This window comes from Pelodiscus sinensis, chromosome 28 (assembly GCF_052426305.1).
Source record: "Pelodiscus sinensis isolate ZL-2025 chromosome 28, ASM5242630v1, whole genome shotgun sequence".
Lineage (NCBI taxonomy): Eukaryota > Metazoa > Chordata > Testudines > Trionychidae > Pelodiscus > Pelodiscus sinensis.
The window spans coordinates 18177731-18201023 of record NC_143079.1 but is presented as its reverse complement, the minus strand read 5'-3'; the positions used below and the strand labels follow the sequence as shown (position 1 = coordinate 18201023).

Here is a 23293-nt window from a genome sequence, read left to right as displayed (position 1 = left end):
CCAAGAGACCTAATGAAAGACCTGGTCTGTTACAGACACCCAGAAGCCAGCGCTGCTTCCCTCGTTATATACGGAGGCAGTCGCTAAAGGACTTTGACCCTCCCAGTCAGCTGGGAGAGACCCTGGGTGTGTCCATGTAAATACAGTTTGCTCCTGCTTTGCTTGGTATGTTACCTGATCAGCGGATGGAGGGGGGCTTTGCTCCCTGTCATCAACCTGCCTGGTGTTGGGTCACAAATCATGTTAACACTAATTGAGGTGTCGGCAATTATTGTGAGACTACAGAAAAGAAAATCCATGCTCAACCTGGCTCAAAAGATATCGCTGCACTGGGGGCAGGGTTGTCCTAGGCCCCGTACACCCACCCTCTTCCAGGGGACAGCCCTGGCTGTAGGCTCAGCACTGACATAATTAGGTTGATGTGAGTTGTCTTATGTCACCCAAATTCAGCAGTGTGAACCAAGCCCCGAGAACCCACCCTGCAGAGCTCTGTTCCCTGCGCTGCCCCCCTTATGGTCAGGGGGTTACAGCCAGTGCACCCTCTAATTGTTTCCATCTCTGCGTGGAATACATTTTGTTATGTGCATGGAGGAATACACAGATGCGCACCACTAGTATAAAAATATGCTTCCCAGCGGTGGACAGCTGTGGGCACTCTGCTCATCAGCTGGGCAGCATTTGAATCTCTCCTGGGGGGCTGCCCAAGCACACAGCTTGCACTGCCAGCCCCCATTACTGTAATTCACCGTTGTCCTGGGCTCCCTGCTGCCCCCATTACTAGCAGGGCCAGGGACCCACCACACCCCATCTAGTGACTGGGGGTGGGTGAAAAATTCCCTTGGACCAAACCCCACTGACTCCCCCCTTTCCCCCTGAAAGGCCAAATTGGATGTAAAACCCCCTTCAGCTGCGTCCCTTCTCTCTGGATGCTGGGGACTGATAGAAAATCTCCTTCGATTGTGACACTTCCTGTCTCATCCCCAGATACTGGTGGAAAATCCACCCCGGCTGTGGGTTCCCCAGTCCCTGTCTGCAGCCACCTCTTGTTCTGGGGGGAAACTCTTGCCCTGAGTAATGGCCCAATGCGGGGGAGAGGAGCTAAACCCCCAAAGGACCAACTCCCCCCCGGCTGGGAACAGATCTGTTCCCCCTTTACCGCTTCTTCACCGTTGACTGTGAGGTCACGTCTCCGGTTTGACAATCCAAGGAGATTTTCTATCAGTCTCCAGCACCCAGAGAGAAGGGACGGAGCTGAAGGGGGTTTACATCTAATTTAGATATTCAGCGGGAAAGGGGGGAGTCAGTGGGGTTTGGTTCATATTGGGTTATCAGAGAGAAAAGCGCAAAGTCCAAGGGAATCTTTCACCCACCCCCAGTCACTAGATGGGGTGTGGTGGGTCCCCGGTCCTGTCAGTAATGGGGGCAGCAGGGAGCCCAGGACAACACTGCATTACTGGGGTGGGGGTGGGGGGGCTGGCAGCGTAAGCTGTGTGCTTGGGCAGCCCCCCGGAGAGATTCAAATGCTGCCCAGCTGATGAGCAGAGTGCCCACAGCTGTCCACCGCTGGGAAGCATATTTTTATACTAGTGATGCACATTTGTATATTCCTCAATGCACATAACTTTTATTCCACGCAGAGTTGGAAACAATTAGAGGGAGCCCTGGCTGTAACCCTCTGACCATAAGGGGGGCAGGGCAGGGAACAGAGCTATGTAGGGTGGGTTCTGGGGGCTTGGTTCACACTGCTGAATTTGTGTGATATACCACAACTCACATCACCCTAATTATGTCAGTGCTGAGCCTACAGCCAGGGCTGTCCCTTCAAAGAGGGTGGGTGCACGGGGCCCAGGGCAGCCCTGCCCCCAGTGCAGCGATATCTTTTCAGCCAGGTTGAGCACAGACTTTCATTTCTGCATTCCCACAATAATCACCGACATTGCAATTCGTGTTAACACGATTTGTGATTTAACATCAGGCAGGTTGATGACAATGAGCAAAGCCCCGCTACATCAGCTGAACAGGTAACACACCAAGCAAAGCAGGAGCAAACTGTATTTATTTCCATGGACAGATCCAGGGTCCCTCCTAGCTCACTGGAAGGGTCAAAGTCCTTCAGATCCTGCCTAGGTGAATAAAGAGGAGAGCAGCACTGGCTTCTGGGTGTCTGTAAGTGCCAAGGCCTTTCATTAGGTCGCTGGGTGCTTGTCTGGGGGCTTTCCCGGGGCTGTGACTCCTGTGTTGCTGTTTATTTGAATTTCCCTCCGCTGAGTGTGATTGGCTCTGGGTTGTACAATTTCCTTTACAAAAAAAAAAAAAAAAAAAAAAGCAGCTTGAACAGGCTGTGCTGCTCCCTCTGCTCGGGAAACGAAACTAACTTGCGGGGCTGGTGCCTATGTGCAGAGGAGCCATGGCTGCTGGGGATCTTACCGGGAGCTTCCAGGACGAGGCAATGTGTCCCATCTGCCTGGAGTATTTCACAGACCCGGTGTCTATTGAGTGTGGGCACAACTTCTGCCGGGCCTGCCTCAGCCAGTGCTGGGGGGAGTCAGACCCCAACTTCTCCTGCCCCCAGTGCAGAGAGACCATCCCACACAGAGACACCTGCGGCCCAACGACCAGCTGGGGAACCTGGTGGAGCTGGTGAAACGCCTGCGGCTCCCGGTGGGGCCAGCGCCTGAGGGGCAGCCAGGGTGCGAGAGGCACCAGGAGGCCCTGAAGCTCTTCTGTGAGGAGGATCAAGCCCCCATCTGTGTGATCTGCAGAGAGTCCCGGGTGCACCAAGCGCACAAGGTGCTGCCCATCGAGGAGGCTGCCCAGGAGTACAAGGTAGGGACCAGGCTCTGCAGGGCGGGTTCTGGGGCTTGGCTCACACTGTGGTGTTATGGTGACATGGGCAGCTCACGTCAACCTAATTATATTGGTGCTGACTCTCCAGCGAGGGCCGTCCCTAGGTGAGCATGGGGCCTAGAGCAACCCCTCCCCCCAAACCACCCTGTCTCTGCTCCACCCCTCTCCCCAGTCCCAACTCCTGCTCCGCCCCATTGTCCCCTCATGTGAACCAGGTATCACTGCGTGGCCTGAAGAGGGGGGAACAGCAGAGGTCGGCCCCTATCTGAAGTGGCCCAGCAGCCTGCTCTGCCCCACCGCCCTCTCCCAGTCAGCTGGGCCTGGGTCGCTCTGCTTCTTGCTGCCGTGGGAAGCTCAGCACAGCCACCCGGAAGACCATGGTGCCTTGGAGCGGCGCAGGCTGCTCCAGCTTTGCAGGGCGTCCTGCAGGCAAGGGCTGCTTGGACTGTGATACCAGGGCTACCGCAGGCAAGGACGTCCTCAGCATCCCGGCTGGAGCAGCCTCTGTCCCGGGTGGGCCCAGAAACGCAGGGGCCGGGAGCCAGCAGTGAGGTCCCACATAGTCTGGCTATCTGGCAACGCGTTCGGTTACCTGGACGTTTGACAAGTGGGGATTTTGCAGCCCTCGCACGGCACGGTGCTGCTCTGGGCGAATGAATCACGGGCTGCAAAGGGGGTTGAGAATGCCAGATTACCACAGGCCACGAGCTATCACAATTACAGGTGTCTGCTCCCCCAGACCCAGGGCTCCCTTGTCCCTCGCCGGCCTCCAGCCACGTCACAGCCGCCCTGCCCAGTTAATGAGGCTGCACTGGTGAGAGACCTTTGCTGTGAGGGGGCCCCATGGGAGCCTGGGGAGAGCAGAGTGTGGATCTGGTTCCTGGCTGAGGTCCAGGTCAGGGGTGCAGAGCAGCGATGTTCCCACCCCAGCTCCTCGCACCCACCGGCTGGAGGGACGTGGCACCTGAGCTAACACACGAGGGTGGAGTTGCCCTGAGTGGCTGAGGGAGGCAGAGCCCCTGCTCGGAGCTGGGCATCTCTGCTCCCATGGAGCCTTTGGGGCTGGCAGAGCCGAGCAGCTGCCTCCTTCCAGGCCAGGTCCCTGCGTGCGTGGAAGGCCGGTGTGTACGGCGCTCGCCGCCCCTCGGACAGGCAGATAACGGCTGTTTGTCTCCCACGATGCCCTGCAGGAGAAACTCCAGGGGGCCCTGGGCCCACTCAGGAAGCAGCTGGAGGAGGCCCAGGCACTGACGTCTAAAGAGGAGAATAAAACCACAGAGTGGCAGGTGGGTGTCTTGATTTCTCTCCCCGAGTCCTTCCCCCGTCAGCGCTCCCAGGGTGAAAGAGTCAGAAAGCTCCAGGACAAGACTATGAACCTGCTCTGGCAGATCAAGGCTAGTTGTGGATGTGTCTGCCCATGGTGCCATCAGCACCCCCACTGCAGCAGGGACACCCCCTGAACGTCCAGAGCCAGGACGGGTCCCAGCCTGTGCTGCCATCATGTGGCCCCCTCATCCCAGTCACCTGCTGCTGCTCCTGTGACCTTCCCTGGTCTTGTCTATAGCTGGGGCATGAACGTCCGTTCTGGTTCCCCGGCCTGTTACAGCTGAGGGTGAAGGGGTGTGATGAGTACACTGGCTGTTCTCTGGGCACATGGGCATGGGGCACATGGCCAGGCTGGGTGAGGCCAAAGCCGGCCTTGGCAATGCCCTGAGGGCCCAACACCCACATGAGCCCCAGGACGACACCCACAGGGCTATTGGCACCAGCCCTCAATGCTGAACATGCAGCGCTGGGAGCCTCTTGTCAAGAATGAGCATAACCCACACCCTGCTTTGACGGGTCCTTTTGGTGTGGGAGTGCCCAGCCCTGCGCACCCAACTCTCCTTCCCCACGGACACCTTGTGCTGCTCCCCCCTGTCACCGTACATCTCTCCTGTTCCCTCGACTTTGTCCCTCTCCCGTATCCATCCCATGCCACCTGCAATAGCAGACTGCAGCTTTATGTAGCACCCTGGACAACCTCACCATGGGACTGGCCCTGTTTACTCTTAGCTAAAACCAACCCTTTATGGTATAAACAACAAGGAGTCTGGACTCCTAGGTATGTTTGCTGAAGCAGATTGACACAGCTACCTCGCTGAAACTTTCTGGTGCATTTACCAAAGAAGTCACTGTCCTTACAACCTCACTCAGATCTGATTCTCCCTGCTTCACAGACAGAGGCCCAGCCTGTAACTCAACATCTGACTGGTGTTTTCTCTGTGTCTTTCTTATTTTCCTTTCTCCAGAGGAAAGTGCAGGCGAAGCGGGAGACGATTGAGGGTGAATTTAACAAGCTGCACACGCTGCTGAGGGAGGAGGAGCAGCTGCTTCTGCAGAGGCTGGTGGAGGAGGAGCGGGAGACTCTGCAGAGGCTACAGGAAAATGTCACCAAACTCTCCCAGCAAAGTGTCTCCCTGCAGCAGCTGATCACAGAGATGGAGGGGAAGTGTCAGCAGCCGATTGTCGAGTTGCTGAAGGTGAGATCGCATCGAAACTCGGCCTCCAGCCAGAATCACAGCTCGGATCCATGGGCCTGGATCCCAAGAATGGGAATAAATGTGCTACGTGTGGTGCTCACAGACAATATCCAGCCAAGGGCTCCCTCGGTTCCAAACGGTGCAGCTTGGGTGGGAGGGGAATCATGGAGATCCAGGAAGGCCCTGGGAGATTAAATGTTTGGTGTAAAAATGATACTGAGCTAAGCCCATCCCAGCTGTGACTCCAGAGCATTGGACTCAACCAGTCGCTAAACACGGATACAGGGGCTGGGTCCCTAGGAAGAATCATAGAATCATAGAATAATAGGACTGGAAGGGACCTCGAGAGGTCATCGAGTCCAGCCCCCCGCCCTCAAGGCAGGATCAAGCTCTGTCTACACCATCCCTGACAGATGTCTATCTAACCTGTTCTTAAATATCTCCAGACAGGGAGATTCCACCACCTCCCTTGGCAATTTATTCCAATATTTGACCACCCTGACAGTTAGGAATTTTTTCCTAATGTCCAATCTAAACTTCCCCTGCTGCACTTTAAGCCCATTACTCCTTGTCCTGTCCTCAGAAACCAAGAGGAACAAATTTTCGCCTTCCTCCTTGTGACACCCTTTTAGATATTTGAAAACCGCTATCATGTCCCCCCTTAATCTTCTTTTTTCCAAACTAAACAAGCCCAGTTCATGAAGCCTGGCTTCATAGGTCATGTTCTCTAAACCTTTAATCATTCTTGTCGCTCTTCTCTGCACCCTTTCCAATTTCTCCACATCTTTCTTGAAATGTGGCGCCCAGAACTGGACACAGTACTCCAGCTGAGGCCTAACTAGTGCAGAATAGAGCGGCAGAATGACTTCACGAGTTTTGCTTACAACACACCTGTTGATACAACCTAGAATCATATTTGCTTTTTTTGCAACAGCATCACACTGTTGACTCATATTCAACTTGTGGTCCACTATGACCCCTAGATCCCTTTCCGCCATGCTCCTTCCTAGACAGTCGCTTCCCATCTTGTATGTATGGAACTGATTGTTCCTTCCTAAGTGGAGCACTTTGCATTTCTCTTTATTAAACCTCATCCTGTTTACCTCTGACCATTTCTCTAACTTGCTAAGGTCATTTTGAATTATGTCTCTATCCTCCAAAGAAGTCGCAACCCCACCCAGTTTGGTATCATCTGCAAACTTAATAAGAGTACTCTCTATCCCAATATCTACATCATTGATGAAGATATTGAATAGTACGGGTCCCAAAACAGACCCTTGAGGAACTCCACTTGTTATCCCTTTCCAGCAGGATTTAGAACCGTTAACAACAACTCTCTGACTACGGTTATCCAGCCAATTATGCACCCACCTTATCGTGGCCCTATCTAAGTTATATTTGCCTAGTTTATCAATAAGAATATCATGCGAGACCGTATCAAATGCCTTACTAAAGTCTAGGTATATGACATCCACCGCTTCTCCCTTATCCACAAGGCTCGTTATCTTTTCAAAGAAAGCTATCAGATTAGTTTGGCATGACTTGTTCTTCACAAACCCATGCTGGCTATTCCCTATCACTTTATTACTTTCCAAGTGTTTGCATACTATTTCCTTAATTACCTGCTCCATTATCTTCCCTGGGACAGACGTTAAACTGACCGGTCTATAATTTCCTGGGTTGTTCTTATTGAAGAACCATTTAACTAAATTCCCGTCCGACCTACAGACAATGAATCGAGTGTAAATGCAAAACGACGGAGGAGGTTTTGCCACAGAACAGTGAAACCTGGGACAGGGTGGGGGGTTCATCTGTTCTCTGTATGAAATGCTGCTGCCTGGGTGGGGGATCGCTCTGATTTATGCCCCTGGTGTTCACACAGAGCATCGATTCTCTTTCTGCTTTCAGGACATGAAAAGCACGTTGAGCAGGTGCGTGTCCCAGTTTTGCCTCCCTCATATTCCTGGTGGGGGCCCTGCGGCAATGCCAGTGCAGGGCAGCTGATGATGCTGGGACGTTTGCTTCCTTGCAGTGAAAACGTGAAACTCCAGGAACCAGAAGCCGTTTGCACCGATCTGCAGCGCGGGTATAAAATTTGTCTTGATTTGAGGGAAGCTCTGAACAGATTTGCAGGTGAGTGGAGCCCCTGGGACATCAAGCTGTTTGGTGCCGGGGTATCTGGGCAGAGCCTGGGGCCCCAGGACAGACGTGGACCCGGCTGGGAGCTGGGTGGTAGCTGGAGGCTGATGGGCTCAGTGCTGGGGAGTTTGCCTGCTGCTCACACCCACCTGCTGGCACTTGCCTGCTGCTCACCCTGCCTCCCTGACCGGGTCAATGGGGCCACTGAGCAGGTGCTGGGAGGCCTGGCCTGGGCCCATGTGCTGGGGGCTGCACAGACGGGTCCTGGGGCTTGTCTGTGCCTCTCTCCAGGCACATGGGAGGTGCTGCCTGGGGGTGTAGCTGAACCTGCCATGTCTGCAGCGCCTGGTGTGAGAGTCTCCAGTGTGGCTGCCCCAGGGCTGGGTGAAGGGAGCCGGGGGGTGGCTGGGGCAGTCACTAGCTGATGTCACCTGCGCCCCTGGGACTCTGAGGGGGGCTCTGTGGCCAGTGCCGGCGCTGGGGGACGCCGGGGCAGCGGCAGAGGGTCTGTGCCGCTCGCAGGAGCCAGGGGACACGTCGCTCTGGGCAGAGAGTTCAGGGTGGAGCCGGATCTGTGGGCTGAGATCAGGGCTGGGGGGATTTTCCTGGCCAGGGCACATTTCACAGTCGCTCTGGAGTGTCCCAGCTGGTGCCCTGAGCCCAGCCTGCCCGTCACCACACGGGGCTGGGGATGGGGACAGTCCATCCCTGCCAGTCACTGGGGCCTGGGCACCTCAGCTGCTCAGGCAGGTTTGCAGAGGGGCTGGGGAATCGGGTGCTAATAGTTTATTGGCAGAACAATTCGATTTGGGGTCCAGCGAAACTGTTCCCTGCCCCAGGCTGAGTTTGCTGGCGAGTGTCCATGGACAGAGCCAGGTGCCGCCGCTTCCCTTCCAGCCTGTAGCCCAGGGGCTAGGACCCAGTGGGGAGCTGCAGGTCCCATCCCTGTGTGAGGCGGGGCAGGGATGGGAATGTGGGTCCCCCCTCAGGTGGGGGCTGGAACCACTGGGGTCCAGGGGTCTGACGTAGGGTCCCTCAGTCTTTGCTGCTGTAGATGCTCCCCGGGTCTAAACACGGCCCTGGGCAGAGCGTGGGGGTGAGACTGGCTCTGCAGCACAGTGGGGCAGCCCCACCTGGGAACCCAGAGTCCAGCCCCCAGCCCCAGTGACCTGCAGTTACTGACCCATAACTCAGTGAGGGGAGGGGTGCAGCCCCGGCACAGCAGTGTCTGAGGCCGTGGGAGCCGGGTTCCCTTGCACTGATGCATCTGCCCCCGTGCAAACCCCCAGTGCAGCCACGTGGGTGTGAACTGGGACTGGCCCCAGTGCAGCTTCTCCCAGGTGGAGGGGCAGGAAGTGGGGAATTGCCCCTCCCCCTCCCCACTGCCCTCATTAGCAACAGCCCATTGGTTTGCAGTTGCACCCCCCTCCCATCCTCCACTGCCCTGCCCCTCCTAGGAGCCCTGGGGGGGGGGGCTGGGCTGGGGTGGTGGAGGCCTGTCCCCTCCCCTTCCTATGTCCGTCCTTACGCTCCACCCCTCGATCCCCCTGGCACCTGCCCTTCCCCTTCCCCTCCCCACAGCCTCCTGGTTCCGCCTCCTTCCCTCACTGCCCTCCCAACACCTGCCCCCTGCCTCCTTCTTCTCTGTGCCCAGCCCCTCACTGCCCTCAGCCCCCGGTTCTCCTCACGCCCCTCTGCACCCTCACATGTGACTTGCCCCATCCCCCATCTTCCTCATGCCCCCTCCTTTCACCCCCTCTGCCCCGGCACCCACTGCTCCCTCCCCTCCCCCTTCCTTTTGTCTGCCCCTCCTTTCCCCCTTCTCTCCCCTGGCACCTGCCCTTCCCCTTCCCCTCCCCACAGCCTCCTGGTTCCGCCTCCTTCCCTCACTGCCCTCCCAACACCTGCCCCCTGCCTCCTTCTTCTCTGTGCCCAGCCCCTCACTGCCCTCAGCCCCCGGTTCTCCTCACGCCCCTCTGCACCCTCACATGTGACTTGCCCCATCCCCCATCTTCCTCATGCCCCCTCCTTTCACCCCCTCTGCCCCGGCACCCACTGCTCCCTCCCCTCCCCCTTCCTTTTGTCTGCCCCTCCCTTCCCCCTTCTCTCCCCTGGCACCTGCCCCTCCCCCTGCCCTCTGGTGCCCTCCCTTCCCTCGCCCCCTTCAGCCTCCAATAGCTGCTTCACACCTGGCCCCTTCTTGGCCCTGGTGCCTGTCCCACTCCAGGCTGCACCGCTGTGCCCCAGCACCTGCTGCTTGTACCTTGTAGCCCCTGACATCCCCCCCATTCCCTTGCCCTCCCACCCCCTGGCACCTGCCCCTCCTCCCACACTTTGTGCCCTCTAGCCCCTGGCATCTGCCCCACGTAGGCCTCAGCATGAGCCCCTCCCTCACCCCCTCTGCCTCCCGATACCTGCACCCTCCCACTCCCCAAACCACTGGTGCCAGCCCCTTTGTGCTCCCCTCCCCCGGCCCCCTGGGCCCATCTCTCCTCGCTGCTTTCCCAGCACAAGTCCCTGCCTTTGGCCCCCTTTGGGCCCCCTGATGTTTACGCCTTCCCCTCCCTCCTCCTCTAGCCCATTGGTGCCCTCCCCTCCCCTCTGGGTCCTGCCCCTCCACTCAGCTTTCCTCTGCCCCCTTGTGCCCTCCCTTCTCCTCACCCAACTCTCCACCCTCCTCTGCTCCCCTGTTTCCTTGTCCCCACTCTGCCCCCTGGTGCCTGCCCGGCTCCTCTCTGCCCTGCTTGTCTCTGCCCCCCCCACCCCTGGTACTGCTCCTTCCTTTGCCTATCTCTGTTCTCCTGGCACCAGCCCTGCATGCCCCTCCCCCTTGATAACCACCCTCCCCATGCTGCCCTTTTGCCCCCTGGGGTCTGCCCCCCATGTCCCACTTCTCTATTTCCCCTCATCACCTGGCCGGCCAGTCTCCCACCCCCTCCTTGCCCCTGGGGCCACGTGAGGCCTGGAGGATGCTGGCAAGTGTGGAGAACGTGAGTCAGGAAGTGTCATTTCCTCTTCACTGCACACAGGAGCCAGGGGCACCCAGTGACGTGACCAGGCAGCGAGACTGACCCACACAAAGGCAGCGTTTCCTCAGGCAGCGCAGTCGGCCGGCGGGGCTCTGCCGGGGGTGGGGTGAAGGCCAAAGTGACAACATGGCTCAGAAAGGGCAAGATCCGTTCACGGAGGGTCGCTCCGCCAGTGGCTCTGAGCCAGGGTGGGCAGGGATGCGCCAGCCTGCTCTGAGTGTCCCTAGTCTCTGTGGGCTGGACACTGGGAGTGGGTGACAGGGGAGGGATCACGAGACGATTCCCTCCTCTGCTCATTCCCTCTGGCTGCTCCAGGCGCTGCCATGGCAGGAGGCAGGACACTGGGCAGAGGGACCAGGGCTCTGGCCCAATATGGCTGATTTTGCATAAATATTAATTATAATAACAACACCATTAATACAGAAACTCCCCCACACACTGGCCTGTCGCGTTAGTGATGTCGTGACACAACGACCTTGGCAATGAATGGATTTGAAAAGTCTTGGCCTCCTAGGAAACGTGTTTTTCTATCCGGTTCCCAGGCACTAAGCAGGGCGCTGGAGTGACGTCTCTGAAACAGTCCCACAGACCCATGTTTTGGCTGCTGCTGTTTGCTGCACCACTGTTCCCTCTACTGCTCCGTCCCCAATGGCCTGTCACCGGCGCCTTCTGCTGCCCCCCTCCACGTGCCTTCAGCCAGTCCCTCCAGGTCCCACCAGCTCTGGGCGATGGCAGCTCTGAGCGCAGAACCTCATGGCTAGTGCAGGCCGGGCTCCCCCTCACCCGCACACTGTCCCCAGCAGGGCTCGGCCCTGAGAGCTCTGTGACTGCAGCTCCAGCTGTCACTGAACCAAGCCAAAGGCTCCGTCTGGCCCAGGCAGCTCTGTCTGCATGGGAGAGAGGGGCCGGCAAACCCCTGGGCCACCCACCCTCTTCTCACCAGCCCCCGGCAGCCACACCCTGCTCCCCAGCGCAGGGCGTGTGGGGGCGGCCAGGGCTTAACCTGTCACCAGAGAGGGGCCGGGCTCCAGCACGTTTGTTATTTTCCCAACTGATGGGCCAAGCCCAGAGGTGCCGGGGCCGGGAACTGCCAGGCCCAGAGGTCTCAGAGGGGCCAATTGAGTCTGTATCTTAAAAAACCCTCAAAAACCAACGCATGCTCCTGTAGCACCTGAGAAACCAACAATAAATCTAGTCATCTCTCTGCGTATGTCTACACTAGCCCCCTAGGCTATCCTGGGCTTCATTTGCATCTTCCCGGACGCCGCCATGTTTAAATCCCCCCTTGGTGCGAATTCCGGCCCGTGGCTACACGTGGCACGGAATAGGTAGCTTGAATTAGGATCTCTGATACTAATTTTGTGTCAGCTACACCAGACTAACACGGCTACATTTCTATCAGTCGTCTCTCTGTCAGTCTGTGGGCGCTGCAGGACTGTAAGCCCAGAGGTGCCGGGGCTGGGAACTGATGAGCCCAGAGGGGCTGGGGCTCAGCCCTGGCAAACCCCAGCACAGATTCAGTGCTGAGGGTCCCTCCACCAGGCAGGCCCAGCCCAGCTCTGCTGCTGCCCGTCACTCAGACACTCAAAGGGTCCCAACATTTCCTGACTCCACATGGCACCTCAGTGGTTTGTGCCCAGCCCCAGGCAGAACGGATCCCGGGCAGCCCAGCTCTGTGGGCCGGGCCCCAGACAGGGTAGGCGTACCCCTGGCAATACAGGTTGGACCTGGCATCATCCCAATCTGGCTCCTCATGAGCTGTCCCGGGGGAGGGGCTCCCTCAGACCCTGATTACACACTAAGGCTACGTCTAGACTAGCCACAAATTCCGGAAAAGGGATGCAAATCAGGTAAGTCAGCATAGGGGAATCCGCGAGGGATTTAAATATCCCCCGTGGATTTAAATAAACATGTCCACCGCTTTTTTTTCCAGCTTGGGGAAAAGCCAGAAAAAAAGCGTCTAGACTGGCACTATCCTCCGGAATAAGGCCCTTTTCCGGAGGATCTCTTATTCCTACCTGAGTATAAGAGATCCTCCGGAAAAGGGCTTTATTACGAAGGATTGCGCCAGTCTAGATGCTTTTTTTCCGGCTTTTCCCCAAGCCGGAAAAAAAGCGGTAATCATGTTTATTTAAATCCGCGGGGAATATTTAAATCCCCCGCGGATTTCCCTATGCTGACTTACCTGATTTGCATCCCTTTTCTGGAATTTGTGGCCAGTCTAGACGTAGCCTAGTGGTTCAGCCAGGGCAGCCGCATCAGCCCCATTGACACCGGCACAGACAGCAGCCGGGAGAGCTTGTCCGGGCCCTGCTGTCACACTTGCCCTGCGCGCTCAGGGGAGAGTCAGGAGCTGCCCAGTGGACCAGCAGAGCGTTCACATGGCCACAGCCCGTGTGTCTCCTGGGCGCGCCTCAGTGCACATCATAAAATGTATTCTGCACACGGCTAGGAACAACTGGAGGGAGCACTGCTGTACACCCCCCCCCAGAGGTCCTAGGGAAATCCCGGCTGGAACCTCCCTCTCCCTTCACCCCCCTCCCTCTGTCCTCATGGTACCTGTTTCTCTTGACGCCATTACCCCCTTCTGCTCCTCTCGTCTGCCCCTCCCCTTCCCTCTCCCAGCATCAGCCTGTCCCCTCACCTCAGCCCCGCCCCACTGACACATTCCCATCCCTCCCACTCCTCCTTCCCGTTCCCTTCACTGTCTCCCTCTTGACCCCCGTTAGCCCTAGGGCCTGCCCCTCCCCTGCCCCATTGCTGCCATCCCACCTGCTTACCTCTGCCCCCTGCCTTTAATCCCTCCCCAAGTGCCTCTCTAGCCCCCTGGCACCCACCCTTCCCACCCACTGCGAATAAAACCTTCTTTCCCCCCATCTGCCCTGGTGCCTTCCCCATCCCTGTCCCCTGGCATTTGTCTCTCCCCCACTCTGCCCTTCTTGCTTCCCCTTTCTCCTCCTGCCCTGCCCCCTCCCCTCAGCACAAGCCCCTTTCCTCTCCCCCACCCCAACCCACCCTGCTACCTCCCCCTCCTCTCACATTTCCTCCACCTTCCCCTTAGTTCTCCCTGCTCCTCTTCCTCTGCCCCCATGACCCTGCATCCCTCATCCCCCTCCAGCCTCTGGTCCCAGCCCCTCTGGTCACTGCTCCTCTGCCTCCCTGAGGCCCCTCTCTGCCTTCACCTCCGTCAAAATCACAGAACTGGCAGGGACCTCGAGAGTCATCGAGTCCAGTCCCCTGCCCTCACGGCAGGACCAAGCACCATCCAGACCATCCCTGACAGGTGTGTGTCCAACCCGCTCTTCAATATCTCCAGGGATGGAGACTCCACACCTCCCCAGGCAATTTATTCCAGTGTCTCACCCCCCTGACAGGCAGAAAGTTTTTCCTAATGTCCAACCTCAACCTCCCTTGCTGCAGTTTGAGCCCCTTGCTGCTTGTCCTGTCCTCAGAGGCCAAGGAGAACAATTTGTCTCCCTCCTCCTTGTGACACCCTTTTAGGTACCTGAAAATCACTCTCATGTCCCCTCTCAGTCTGCTCCTTTCCAAACCAAACAAGCCCAATTCCTCCAGCCTCCCCTCCTAGCTCATGTTCTCTCGACCTTTCATCGTTCTTGTTGCTCTTCTCTGGACCCTCCAATTTCTCCGCCTCTCCCCTGAAATGTGGGGCCCAGAACTGGACACAAGACTCCAGCTGAGGCCTGATCAGCGCAGGGCAGAGTGGAAGGACGACTCCTCGTGTCTCGCTCACAGCGCTCCTGGGAATCTGCCTCCCTGGGGCCTGCTCTTCCCTTTGCCCCTTGGCCTGCCTGGGGTCTCCTCCCTGGGCCCCCCTTTGGGTCCTGTGGTGTAGGCCCCACCCCATCTCTGCCCCCTGGTGCCCACATCTCCTCCCCCCTCTGCCTCCCTAGGGCCTGCCCTTCCCCACACCCCTCTGTCTGCCCCTGTGCCCCACTGCTCCCTTCCTCCCCCTCTGCCCCCTGGTGTCCACCCCTCCCTCTCTGCCCTCCTTGCATCTGCCCCTCCACCCAGTCTCCTTGGGGCCTGCCCCTTCCCTCACCCCTCTGTCCCCTTGTGCCTGTTCCTCTTGCCCCACATTGGCCCTACGGTTGCTCCCTCTGCTCCATCCCTCCCCCTCTGCCCCATCATCTGCCCCTCCCCCTTCCTCTCCCAGCAATACCCTGCCCCTCCCCCCACTGCCAGCTTGCCGCCCAACCCCCGCTCCTCCTGCCCTTTTCCCCCTTTGTCTCCTCAGTGGCAGAGGGGCCCTGACTCCCCCCAGGTAATAAGCCCCCCCCCCGCACAGCGATTAACGGGGGGGCAGGTTAATTTCCCCCTGAACCCAGGGACCCGCCCCTGCCCCCGGCCCTGACTCTGTGACTCTCTCCCCAGTGGACATGACGCTGGATCCAGACACGGCTCATCCCAACCTCGTCCTGTCTGAGGATCGGAAACGTGTGAGACTCGGAGACACGCGCCAGGATCTGCCCGACACACCCGAGAGATTTGACCCTTGTATCTGTGTGCTGGGCGCCGAGGGGTTCGCGGGTGGGCGGCGTTACTGGGAGGTGGGGGTGGGAGACAAGACTGACTGGGACCTGGGGGTCTGCAGGGAATCTGTGAGCAGGAAGGGGACAGTCGCACTCAACCAAACAAGGATACTGGGCTATGAGTCTGAGGAATGGGGATAAATACACAGTCTCCACCTCCCCCCCGACCCCCCTCCCCATGAGCACCAGGCCCAGCCGGGTGGGGATTTTCCTGGACTACGAGGCGGGCGAGGTCTCGTTTTACAATGTGACTGACGGGTCCCATCTCTTCACCTTCACCGGCACCTTCTCCGGGACGCTCTGCCCATATTTCAATCCCTGTACCAACGCCGGGGGCACCAACGCGGCTCCCCTGACCATCTGCCCGGTGCCAGCCCAGGCGGGAGGGGATCCCTGCCCCTGACAGTGACCCCGCAGCACCGACCGGCCCCTCCCAGCGCTGCGGCTCTTCCCCCAGGGCAGGGCCGGTTACTGCAGGTCCCTGGATGTTTTGTGCCAAGCGGTCACTGCCCCTTTCCCTTTGCAACTGGAGCCTCCAGTGGAAAACCGGACACCTGGCAGCCCAGCCCAGGCTGGTGAATGGGACCCCCTGGTTGGAAGGAGCCCAGGCTGCTTTTCCCCCCTGACCCAGGTTTGCTCCACCCCAGCACAGGGTGAGGCTGGTAAGAAACGTGGCCAGACAGCGGGTGGGGTTTGCTGCCCTAACCTTGCCCCGTCCCCTGCCCCAGATGAGGGGGGAGGGGACTTTCACTCCTGTCAGAGTTTTCTACTGCTGTGAAATCTCAGTGTCAAATATGAAAGAAAAAACGTTTTCTAATTTAGAAACGTGTTATTGTAACAAGGTGTCAGCACAAGAACCTTTTCTTTTACAGTTCACCAGCTTTTTATTAAAAATCTATTTTTAGAAATGGAATTTTTGACCTTTTTCTTCCCTTACAGCTATATCTATGTTTGACTTATTTACAGGGCATTGTGTGTATGTCAGCTGCAGCACTTCAAGCAATCCGAAACATTTCTGTGAACACAATTCGTTATGGCATTGTCAGACTGTCATGAATCGACCCACCGTCTCCCCTCTACACCCCTGGCTCCTTGAGGTGGGAGCCGGACCGGCTCGAGTTCACAGCCCTTTGTGGGGCGGAGTGGGGGGTCCAGGCCCACCCTCTCTCCGGACCCCGACCCAGGGCCCTAACACCAAGAGTGTGGCTCTTGGCGGTAGCAGGGGTGAGTGTACCCCAAACACACCTGCTCCCGGGATTCACGGCCCGCCCTGGGCCGCTTCCACTCCGCCAGCGTTACGACCCGGCGTCTCTCTTCTCCTCCCCTCCTACTGTCCCATGCTCCGTACTCCCTCTCCTCCCGCAGTCCTCGTTCGTGTCTTCCCCCTTCCTTGATGTCCCGTCTCCCCCTTTATACCGTCCTCCCTCCCCTGTCGTTCCCAGGCTCCCCCCACTTCCGGGTTTTCCTCCCGGCACTGTCCGCGCGCGCCCGTGACATCAGCGTCACTCCCGGGCGCACGCTGATGACGCGCCTCTTCCCCGGCGTCCAGCACCCGCGGACCCTTCGCCCTGGCCCGTACCTTGCGCCGCTGGTGAGTGGCGGGGTTGCTTCACCCCGTCACACAGACTGTTCAGTGACAATGTCCATGTGTCATAACCAGTGCAGCCACACACATGTGCAGCTGCTCCCTCACTCTCTTGCCCTGACCAGCTCTCTCTCGAAAGCAGGGCTCATACACCCCATACTGCGCTGCACCTTTGAACATTCATAGGTGAAAAAAAACATAGAATGAATTAACCAATCTCATTAGATTCACGTGATTTTATAATATTCTTTGAATTTCTGGCTGCATTAACTCCTGCGATTTTCAACTGTCTAGCTACAGATCTCTGGTAATCAAGATATGGCCCCTCCCTGCCTGCTCTTGCATCAATTAACACCGCTCTGTCCTCAACCTGACATCCTGCCTTCCTCTCCATAGAAATCTCTGCTGCAACGTCGTCTTTAGTTTATTTTTCTATAGAAATATTCGCAGCCAGTGTGCATTGATTTCAGTGCAGTGTTGGGCTCTTCATGTCCATGGTTATAAAGACACAACAAATGCAGTTTGGTAAAGAAATAGAGAAGGGATTCTTTTACCGAGTCACAACAAATTAGCTTAATTGTATTAAAGATGCTGGCACATAATGACTCCTAACATGGAGTGTGGTGAAGTTTGCTTTCTTCCCAGCCACAAATCAATGGAAAAGATCACAGTTTTGTTTGTCATACATTTAGGGGATGTCTGCACAGCAGCGTTATTTCAGAATAACTGACTTTATTTCGAAAGAACAACATGCGCATTGCAACAGCGAGCCGTTACTTCGAAGTAATGTCGAGCGGGGGGGCCGTGTCTCTTGTGGCGGTGGTTTGCTAGGCCAGTGTGGACACCCCGGGCGTTAAAGGGGTGGGATCCTATAATCTGTGCAATCATGGGCCAGGGTAGATGTGGCAGAGCTGGTTATTGCGAAGGCCACAAAGAGATTTACGTGTCCTCGGAACACGTATCCTGCACTCGAAGGGATTCTCTACCCTGGCTGAGGGACAGCACTGAAAAGTGCCGGGCAGCGTTCCCTCTAAGGTGTGCACCTGCACAGCCGCGCACAAAAAATTCTCCACCCACCTCCTTCCCTCCTCCACAGAGGTGAGTGGCGCATGCTCTCGCGGGCGGGGGCTGCTGTGGCCCTCGTGGTGGGGGGTAGGGGGAAATGGAGGGCCTGGTCCAGAGACTGAGGTCTGCATTGAGGTCACATGGTGGCAACCTGCTCCGGCCATGTGGTGAGGGGCCAGGGCCCAGCTGGGGCTTGCTGGGGGGCTAGTGCCTGCTGCGTGGTGGGGAGGTTTGCTCTGGTGGGGAGCCAGGGGCTGCTGCATGGAGGTGTGGGGGGGTGCTGCTCCAGTGAGGAGCCAAGGGCTGCCGCATGGCGGGGGGCTGGGGCCTGCTCTGATGGGGGCCCAGGGCATACCACATGGTGGGGGTGGGAGGTGTTTCTCAGGCAGGGAGCCAGGACATGCTGCATGGTGAGGGGGCTACTCTGGGATGGGGCTGGGGAAACCAGGGTCTGCCACAGGGCGGGGGAGCTACTCAGGTGGGGAGCCAGGGCCTGGTGTGTGGTGAGGGCTACTCTGGGGGGCGGGGGAGCCAGAGCCTGCTGAGGCCACATAGTGAGGGGAAGGGGGGGGGGAGCCAGGGCCCACTCTGGCAGCCAGGGCCCTGGTCCAGTGGCTGGAGGCCTGTGCTGAGGCCACAGGTTTTGGGGCACAGGGCCGGCTTTAGGAAGTGCGGGGCCCAATTCGAATAGTTTTGGCAGGGCCCCACAACCCAGAATTTTTTGTAGAGCAAAAAAAAAGGACACAACCACACCCAAATATCACATCAGAAGTAGATGTGATCTAAATGTATATCAATATAGTTGAACATTTTCAAAAAAAAATGCCATCCTTTATGATGCAAAATTTTACACAAAATTAAATCAGTTGCCTTAAGTGTAGGTCAAATATTTTCAATTGCAAACTATCCAATCTTTTCCATAAAGTTTAAAGTTTGATTTTTAAAAAGTTACCGAGAGCGTTGCAGTTTTCTGTTACATTGATTTACTTTTTAAATAGCAAAAATGGAGTCTGTTAAGAAAGTGTCAGTTCTGTGGTCAAATTCCAGCCCTTAGTGATTTCAGCACCAATGATTTCACTAGGTAATATGGTACCTCACCGCCACTGCCTCCTTTGCACTGCCCTTTAACACATATTGCCTGCATGTAGAGTCCAAGGTCAGTCTACACAAGATTTTATCAATGATTTTTGCTCAAGCAATCACTGAGACAAGACAAGGACTCTCAATTGATTCTAGTCAGCTCTGCCTTTAAACACGGTGGCTGCGTCTAGACTGGCATGATTTTGCGGAAATGCTTTTAACGGAAAAGTTTTTCCTTTAAAAGTATTTCCGCAAAAGAGCGTCTAGATTTTGCGCAAAGGCACCTGTGGCCAGTCTAGACGCGATTTTGCGCAAGAAATCCACGATCACCATTTTGCGAATTGGGGCTTTCTTACGCAAAAAATTCCTTCCCTGTCTACACTGGCCCTCTTGCGCAAGTATTATTTAAATCGCCGCTTCATTTTCCTATGTCGGGTAGCCTAACCTACATGCCTCTGATGACAGAGGCATGTAGTCTAGACGTACCCTGGCACAAGAGCCTCTTCCACAACAATGGTGGCTCATTAGATATGCAAATGAGGTTCACCCGTTCCGTTGCCCACTTGCCACTGTTCCTACCGGCCGCCCGCCAGCCACTCCCTCCAGCCACCCCATCTATGCTGCTGTGGGTACCAGTGTCTCACCACACTGTGAAATCAGACCAGAGACGGACACTGTCAGTAAACACTCATATCGGAAACGCTCCTCTGGATGCTGGGAGCACCAGAGCCGTGTGCCGCTGCCATCTGCCTGCTCCGTGGACATCTTCCCATTGCAGAGATTGCGCCAAGCCAGACTTTGACTAGACAGCCCCTCTCTGGGCACCCAGGGGCTACATCTACTCTGCAGGCTTCTTGCTCAAGAATGGCCGTTCTTGCACAAAAACTTGAGGAGCATCTACACTGAATGCACGTTCTTGTGCAAGTAAATTTACGGAAAAACGTAGGAAAAGAGGGCTTCTTGTGCAAAAGTTATTCCTCTCCCCATGAGGAATAATCTCTTGTGCAAGAGCTCTTGCACAAGAAGGTAGTATGAATGGGCAACAGGGGTTTTTTGTGCAAAAAACCCCTATGGTTAAAATGGCCATCAGAGCTTCCTTGCACAAGAGAGCGTGCACACTGCCACGGACATTCTTGTGCAAAAGCACATGGCAATGTGGATGTGCTCTTGCGCAAGACGTTTTGCACAAGAACTCCTACACAAAATAGTTCTTGTGTAATAGCCTGCAGGGTAGATGTAGCCAAGGGGTATTTGGGTTTGTTACTAGCACTGAGCTTTTTACAACAGCCCAGGGAACATTGTGAAAAGCCAAAACCTTCCTGCCCTGGGTGTCCCTGGCCAGTCACTGACTGGCACAAAGGTTCCTGGCAATGCTGGCTTTGGGTAATTGGTAACAAATCCTAGCAGCTCGCATGAGGTGGCCGAGTGGTTAAGGCGATGGACTGCTAATCTATTGTGCTGTGCACACATGGGTTCAAATCCCATCTTCATCGAGTGTTTGCAGCCCTTCCTCTTGCTTCTCCCAGATCTCTCTTCAGTTCAGTGCCAGCCCCTCCTGTATCCCTGCCTGCCCCAGCCCCTCCCACTGCAGCCTGGGGAAAGGGGAAATCTCCACAGAGACACTCCCAGCTGGGACCCTCAATCCCTTCTGCCCTCAAGGGGAAACCTCCCAAAGGAGATTCCAGGCAGCCAGGCCATGGGGGTCTCTGAGATGCCCCAGCCCTGCAGCCTGTCCCACCTGGCTGTTGCCATGGTCCCTCTGTGAGGTCACTGATTCCTAACCAATGAGCTGAGGTGCTGCACAAGGCCCTTGTGATGTCACTGCTACCTCCCAGGGCTCATGTCCTGCCCCTGGCCAGCCCCTTGGCATGTGTGAGCTGCTCCCCCTCTGCCCCCGTCACTCAGGGCTGGTTCTGGGGCTCACACAGGGAACATCAGAGGCTGCTCAGGGGGCCACATGCCCCCAAGGTCACCTTTTAAATGTCAGGGCAAGCCAGGATCTATCCCGTCCCTTCCCCAAGACCCCACCCCTTTGCTGAGCCCCTGCCCTCCCCAAACCTTTCCATGGACTCTTGGTTACTAATGGACACTCGCCACTAATGACATAATCACACCCCAGCCATGTTGCTAGGGCTGCAGCTGGGGAGAACAGTTTAATTTAAATAAACAGATTAAGCATTTGAACTGTCTCATGTTAGTTGATCAAACTTCATTTGAAATAAAGGAAAACATTGCGGCCAGCACACACGGTTTCAATGTTGCTTTATTTATGGCAGGGGCGGGGAACCTTTTCTGGGTCAGGGGCCACTGACCCACAGAAAAATCGGGAACCACAAAAGTGAGACACAAAAAAACTCCTCCTAAGGCCCCCAGCCCTCTGTGATGTGGCCCCCAACTCAGACACCTCCCTCCTCTGGTGTTCCAGCCCCATGGCATGAGGGGAAGGGACAGGCAGGACTGTGGTTCACATTTACTTTTCTAGGGCTGCAGAACTAGTGGATTTTGTGGACCTGCTTAGTCCATTGGCTTCTACTCGAAAACCTGAACCACTCAGCTGCCTCAGCTCTGATCTGAGCAGTGCCAGAGGGCCGGGGAAACTGGTAACTAACCCCAGTTCCCAGGCCTGACGTCACCTGCCCCACAGAATTCACACAGCAAACCTGGCTCCCAGAGCACAGGGGGAGTTGGGGGCTCATTGCTGGGCCATGGGGTGAAGCATTAAACCAGCCCCCTCCTGTGGGGCTGTGAGTGTTGCTGTCCCTGCTGTACAGACAGGGCCATGGAGACAGGGAGAGATTCACTGAACAGGCCAAGGTCGCCTAGCGAGTTAGAGACAAGATCTGCCCCCAGCTCCCTGCCCCACCCACCGACGTGCTGACTCCCTCGCTGCCAGGGGGCTGTTTGCATTGGCCTCTTCTCTCTGGAACCAGGTTTAAGCCACAGCTGAGGCTCTGGGCAGGGGGCTAGGTATGGGGGGTCTGAGTGTGGGAGGGGGAGCGTGTGTTCCTCTGGTTCAGCTTTTCCCTTTATTCTAGCCCAGCAATTGCCCTGCTGCAAAGCAGAGTGAAGAAATGAGGGTTGCTGTGAGCTGTGGTGCAATAGTCAGGGTCTTGGACTTCTAAGCTGTAGCCATTAGTGTGAGCTAGATTAGTCATTTGGAGGTTGTGGGTTCAAATCCCACCGGATTCACTTTAGCTGCTCTCTGATTTCCAGAGCAGCTTTTACAGAACAGTAAAAGAGTGTCAGGAAGCTTGTGATCCCAAGACTTCTGTGTGAGACTCCCCTCGGGGGGGCTCACAGGAGAGAGCCCCTGGGTACCACACACGGGCCACGGAGACCTGCTCCATGGTCAGCTGGGTGCGAGAGACGTGCCTGAGACTCCTGGTGGGTGTGTGGGCCCTGCCCTGCCCTTCCTTGAAAGAGACGGGACAAACACAGGCCGGTTGACAGGGGCTCTGACACTCCAGCAGCGGGGCCGTCCAGCCTTTCAGCTGGATTCAGACCAGGCTGGTCGGAGCCTCTTGCGCTCACCGAGGGGGATTCTGCACTTGCTGCCTTGGGAGCCAGGGTCACATTGCAGAGCTCCCCCAGGGCAGGGTTTGGGTCTCAGGGTTTGGGTTGGAGTCCCTGGGATGGGGGAGGGGGGTTTGGTCCCTTCCTGAGGGCACAGAATTAACAAGAGAGAATTCCTTCCCCCGCAGCAATCTGAGTTGGCTAAAGAGTTAGTAACAGAATATTTCCCCAAGTTTAAATTGAGGAAAGAAAAGCCTCTGTGGTGTAGCGATCACTGTGTTTGTTTAACATACAGCAGCTCCTTAGTTCAAAGCCCTATAGAAACACAGGTTCTTGAAGTGTCCTCTCTGATGTGCCAGGCATGTTCTACTCTGAGCTGGGGGTCTCAGGGCTTGGGTCCCTTGTTGCCTTACTCAGGGTTGTGCAGAGGTGTCCTGGAAGCTCTGGTCAAAGGCTCTTTCACAGGCAAGTTCTTCTTGCTGGTCTCCTTCTTGGACCCCAGTTTATATAGTGAAAATTGAGTCCTGCTTAGCAATATCTTAACCAATTATTTTAGTATAATTTTGCTAACCAGTCATAAGATACTATTGTGATTTACCTAACCAATCATACTCCACCACCTTAGTTGATTTACACCTAGCAAAATTAATGATACAGCAGACAGAAACAGATCCAAACCAGACAGCGACCACACAGACAAACAATGGGAAAGGGAGGACAAGAATCATAGAATGCCCATTGCACAACCACAACTATTGATAAGCAGTTTCTTGCCAGACAAATCAGTGTTTAACTAAGTTTTCTCTACCCATCTTGAGGTCTGTTTCTTATCTGGTAACAGTGGGTGCCATTAGGACAGGATCCCCTTCTCACAGCCTAGTGTGACACTATTTCAGTGTCATTTAGCTGGAATGTGAGTATGTGACTCCAGGCTTTACAGCTAATTGCTGCTGCTCTTGAGTC

General features: G+C 56.2%; 1 pseudogene across 1 annotated transcript; it reads left to right on the top strand.

Annotated features, from left to right (window-relative positions):
• Positions 1-2314: 2314 nt before the first annotated feature.
• LOC149521345 (E3 ubiquitin-protein ligase TRIM39-like) lies at positions 2315-15636 on the top strand (annotated as a pseudogene). Its single transcript, XR_016348005.1, has 6 exons — positions 2315-2826; positions 4038-4133; positions 5139-5369; positions 7278-7300; positions 7402-7502; positions 14930-15636. The product of XR_016348005.1 is annotated as an E3 ubiquitin-protein ligase TRIM39-like (transcript).
• The last annotated feature ends 7657 nt before the right edge of the window (positions 15637-23293 follow it).